We start from the raw sequence: 5,742 nt of genomic DNA on the forward strand, positions 1-5,742 counted from the left end.
TAAGAGGAGTATTAATGATAGTGAGACCGTAGCTTTGACTGAGGTGGGGTCAGCCCTATTTCAAAATAAGTTACCTCCTAAGCAGTCAGACCCGGGTAGTTTTTCAATTCCGTGTCATATCGGTAACTATTTGATTGATAATGCGCTATACGATTTAGGCGCTAGCGTAAGTGTCTTACCGCTGTCTCTGGCTAAGATACTTGGTCTGACAAAGCTGAGTTGCACTAATATGACAGTCCAGATGGCCGACCGTAGTATATCACGGCCACTAGGTAGAGTAGAAGACGTACCTGTGAGGATCGGGAGGTTCTTTATTCCCGTTGATTTCGTTGTCTTAGACATCCCCGAAGATGCCCACACCCCAATTATCTTAGGGAGACCATTTTTATCTACTGCTCGTGCAGTTATAGACGTCGGGGGCAAGACTTTGACCTTTCAGGTAGGGGACGAGGAGCTAATTTTTCATCAATCTAAGTCCCGGAGGGCTCCCATGCAAGCTCAGCCTTGCAATGCTCTCTCTTCTATTGATCCTATTATTGACACTCCAGTTGAAAATTTGGAGTATTGTGCTGCAATTGTTACCCCTCCGCCTCAGACTAAGAGCAAAAAGGAGAAAAGTTCGTCTGTTTTCCTTGCTGCAGGTACAGATGAAAGCAATGAAGGAGCTGTCAAGGGACATGGTGCAATTACGGTCAATCAAATTGGAGATTATGATGCTACAGCCGATGATAGAGGAGCAAGGACGAGGAAGGTTCGCGCTTATGTGGATGTGAACTACTCTCCTCCTACCTTTTCAAATGATAATTCATGCTCATGGGAGTTGAAGAGGACAGTCAATGTTGCTGAGATGACGTCCTCCAGTCAGGAGCCCTTCAAGGGGCCACTGAATTACATTGGGAATTAACCGGGGAAATGCCCCGTGTAACACTTTGTAATAGATAATTTTTGAATTTTTCGCTGAATTTATTTTTGCTTTTAATTAGGACAATTAGTTTATAGACTATTTTTAACGTAGAACTAAGACTATAGACTGTTTATATGCATATTTGGTATGTTGGGATACTTTTGCACGTGTTTTTATGCAGGTTTGGGGAAGTTTTACGCATCCCAAGGGAAGAATAGACGAAATTCAAGAGCTTACGTGAGGAAAGAGCTCGATCGAGTACTTTTTGTACTCGATCGAGTGAAAAATTGGTCGACCGAGTGCTTCATCTGGTCGATCGAGTAAAGCAATAAGTGGGACTTCTCGATCGAGTAGAATTCTACTCGATCGAGCAACTAGATCATCAAAAGCCCTCGATCGAGTAGTTTAAAACCACTCGATCGAGTAGAATTGCAAAGGGACGCAGGGAGTTTTACTTTGAACTTCTTATTTTTGGTTTCTTTTTCATTTGTCCCTAATTTTTCGTCTAAACACCCCTAATTGCGACACAAAATCCCACAAATCCCCAATTTTTCGTGCCCAATCTCCAAATCCGCTACCTACAATCTCTTGCTCGTCAATTAATCTCTCATAGCCCCTTATTTTCCCCTTGATTGGTGTCCATTTACACGGTTTTCGAAGAAGGTTAGGGTTTGCGGTTTTTAACTTGAAAAATCGCTAGTTTTGCTTGTTTGATTGAAGATTAATTGCAATTGTAGGATTTCTATCATCAAGTAAGTGATTTCTACTTCCTCATTGCTTTTTAATTTCGTTATTTCGAATTATATTGAGGTAAATTGTTCCTAGGGTTTCGAAAATCCATGGTTGGTCGATTTTTTTTTACTTTCATTGTGTTTATTGCCCTTGTTTATCTTGCTTGATGATCAACCCCAATTCCTCACTGTCTGTAGCATGCCTTTTTCGAATTTCACATGATTTTCGCGATTTGGGTTCGGGGATGAATCGAAATTTTGACCGTCCGGCATGTGCCATTGCTTTGTCATTTGTCTGGTTAGCTTCCTTGTTGCGATATTGCTGCTGATTGTAGACTGTTACCACACCCCTGTCGATGCTTAACATGATTCCATTCGAATCTTGCGCGAATTTTTGCGATTAGGGCTGTTTCAGTCGAAATTCTTGACTGTCATACGGGTTTGCATGCTTTCTTGACCTAATTAACCTCAGTGTTGTTTACATGCTGTTGTTGTTGACTGTTATGCCCGCCTTATCGCCATTTACATGCTGCTTTTCGATTTTGTTTGAGGAATTGTTGGGAATTTGTTGGGAATTATATGCTGTAGGTCGAACTTTTCGACTGGTAGGGGAGTTTTTCTGGTTTAACATGTTGTTTTCCTGCTGTTTTATCCTCTGTTAGCCATTGTTATTTTATCATATCCCCTGCCCCTTGTTACAGGATGGAGTCTAGTTCTCTACCTTCTACCAGCTCCACTTCTAGCCCGTCTTTGTCGAGACAATGGCCCCTGCTGTTGCCACTGTCTCCACTTTAGTGACTACCGCAGCCCCAGTGTTCCTAGTTTCGGCTGCCGGTACAGTTTTTGCTCCAGCTAGCTCTGCTGCTAGCTCAGTTCAGGCTGCCACTTCCTCTACGGTCACCACCACAGCTAGCACTGCTGCTAGTTCTTCTTCAGTGGTGGCTATAGCAGCCCTTACTTCTACACCAGCCCCTACTTTTACTTCTGTGGTGGACTCGCCAGCAGCCGCAGCTGCTTTTAGAGCAGCCCTGGTCCCTCACACCGTCTCAGGACGGGCTACTACTTCGGGTTCCAGAGGCCGGGGTCGCAGACAGTCTCGTTCTGCGCCAGCTCCAGCCACTTCTACCTCTGCTTCAGCTGCTGCTTCTACTTCTGGCACAATCACAGTCCGAGGGGACACTTCCCTCGACTCTCACCCAGATTATCCGCAGGTACATTTTGTTAACGCTTTACATCGTACGAAATTTTATGACCTGCTAGGCTGTGTGCATGTTCCTTCCCTTTTTCTAGAGAAACGGCACTTGTGAGACTCGGCATTTACGAGTCGGTTTGTGACTTACTGCGGGCAACGGGGATGGCCGGGCTCATCCCTATGAGCGGCCGCACTTTTCTGGAGCTGAGCCTCGAGTTTCTCAGCTCCTTTACCTTCTCCTCAGGGGCACACGATGCTGACCCCTCTAGTTCGTCAGTGTCCTTCCGGTTGTTTAACCGTACCTTTCCGATGACCTTAGGGGAGTTTGGTAGGTTACTTGGCCTTAAATCTACGGGCGCAGTTGCCCCCCCTAGGACGGTCTACCGTTAGCTCTGGAGAGCCCTGACCCACACCACTTTTCAGGAGCGAAAGCTCCAACAGGTCCACCTCCCCGCTGTTCGTTGTTTCCTTAGACTGATGGGGAGCACTATTTTCGGCCGAAAGGAGCCGAACAACATCCCAAACACCGAGCTCTCCATCCTGGGCGGTTACCTGAACATCGACTGTGAGGGTCCCTTTACCTCAACATAGCTTACTTGACCGCCCAGTACCTTCACAGCCAGGGGAAGAAGGAGACGGGAACCATTGCCTGCGGTGGCATAGCCACCATTCTTGCTCGTTCCCTCATCCCCGTTTGGCCTCGTGACCTGCAGTACCTCCAGGGAGAGAGGCTACTGAGTCTGGATGCCATGCTTTCTCAAAGATTGGCTTACCCCTGCACTACCAGGTCATGGAAGATAGACGGCTTCTGTCTCGTAGACTTACCTTGTGAGACTCTCCCCCGTCTAGAGCCCCTTCCTACTGTTGCTAGGGGCGCCCGCCTGCCACCACTGCCTGACCTTCACCTTCCACGTCGACCACCTCCTGATGCACCCGCCGCCAAGAAGCGGCGTCTTGAGACCGGAGAGGGGTCTACACCTTCCGGGAGCACCCAACCTTCCACGGCTGCTCCCGCTCCGACCCCTACTCCCACTACTACTACCACTCCTACTACCACTCCCACTCTCACTGACCAGACACAAACTCAGCCGGACCAACTGGCTACTTTTGTACCACCTCCTCCCTTTGTGGCGCCCACGGTCCTAGACCAAGGGGGCGCCGTTTACGGTTTGTTGCTTGAAGTTGCAGCGCGTCAGGCTCGTATGGAGAGGGACTTGGCTCTAGCCTTGCACCCTCTGTACGAGTACCACTTGCAGCGGCACCGACCGATCCCAGAGGGTTGGCCACACCCTTCCTTCTTTCGGTACCCACCTGAGGGGTACCCAGTGTCTGAGGAGGAGGAGCACGAGGACCCGGAGGTGGCAGTGGAGAGAGCTCGTGCTGAGGAGCGGAGGAGGAGAGAGGAGGAGAGAGACCCGGAGTACACGGTGGTGGACGACGATGGTGACGACGACGACGAGTAGCTACTGGTCTACTCACTTCCCCAGTTTTCTGGATGGTTTGGGGAAGTTCGTATATTGTATGTATCTCTTACTCTTTTATTTTGTCTCCTTTTAATTTTGTTTTTCTTTTATTTTGGTTGTATATTCCCATTTCCCCGTATATATCTGCTGGTGTATGCTGGAGGACAATGAGGGCGTTGTCCGTTTTGGTTTGGGGAGGGTATTGCATCCTTTTGAGTCTGTATTTGCATTTGTTTTTGCATTCACGTTTATTTTTCAGCATGCATTGCTTATTTATTTCATTAAAAATTCAAAAATCCAAAAAAATTATAAAATTTCAAAAAAATCAAAAAATTTCACGTTTACTTTTGCATATAGGTTGAGTCGGAACGGTAGATTTCCATGATGATAATGCACTATAACTTGTCATTTTACTTGAGCCTTGCACTTTATTGATAGTTATTAGCTTTGTCATACGCATAGTCTACGAGTTTCTGTTCAAATATAGCTGGCTGTTTAGACTTGACCTGAAAAATTGGCAAACTACTTGAAAATTCTGAGTTTTAGAGCCTTATAACTGGTAACATTCATGACCAGTTCATTAGGAATTGAGAGTAGTACTCCTTGCATAGCATGTTCATCTTTTTTGCACTTTTATGACATTCAATTTCTCGTCAAATGCACATATTCGGGTTTGTGGTTGGTGTCACATGCAGGGAGGTGCTTGCAAATTCCCCTTTCTTTCTATTTTTCACCCATTTAGCTCCACATTAGCCAAATTTGCCTTTTTGACCCATTAGCTACATTCCAAATTAAGCATGCCTAGTCAAGCTAGTTAGTATGTTCTTTTGGGTACGAGTTTTCATTTGCATTTTGGCTCGTTTTTCCTTTGTATGGAGTCGTTGGAAAATTGAGAAAGGAGGAAAAAGAAAAAAAAAAGAAATGAAAAAGAAAGAAAAAGAAAACGTGAGAAAAAGAAAGAAAAAAAAATGAAAAAAAAAGAGCTGAAAACGTGAGATCAGGAAGAAAAAGAAAGAAGTTTGAAAAAAAAAGAATTGTTTGTTTCAGTTAGTTATTTCAGACGGTGTTTAAAAAGGGAAGTTTGTGCCCGTCTGACTCCTCCATTCTTATTCTATATTTTTGAGGAGATTGTGTTTGAGTTTAGTGAGCTTTGTGCCAAATGAAGGGCACTTGTACTTAGTTTTTCGGTCAGTTGAGATTCGGATGGTTTTATTATGGTCCCGTTAGGAAATAGCTTGACGCTTTTACCTCCACTTTTCCATAACATGTTTTGCCCTTTCTCACCGAACCTCACTATTCCCAAATTATTTGTAAGCCCTCGGCTGTGACGGACATTATTGATTGGAGTGTGTGCATTAGTACTTGAATTGTCTTTCATTTTTGTTGCATGTATGCTATGTAGGTCGCAGTTAGGTGAGTGACTGCCTTTCCTTCTCTCTTTTACATATTATT

Source organism: Silene latifolia, chromosome Y, assembly GCF_048544455.1.
Source record: "Silene latifolia isolate original U9 population chromosome Y, ASM4854445v1, whole genome shotgun sequence".
Classification (NCBI taxonomy): domain Eukaryota; kingdom Viridiplantae; phylum Streptophyta; class Magnoliopsida; order Caryophyllales; family Caryophyllaceae; genus Silene; species Silene latifolia.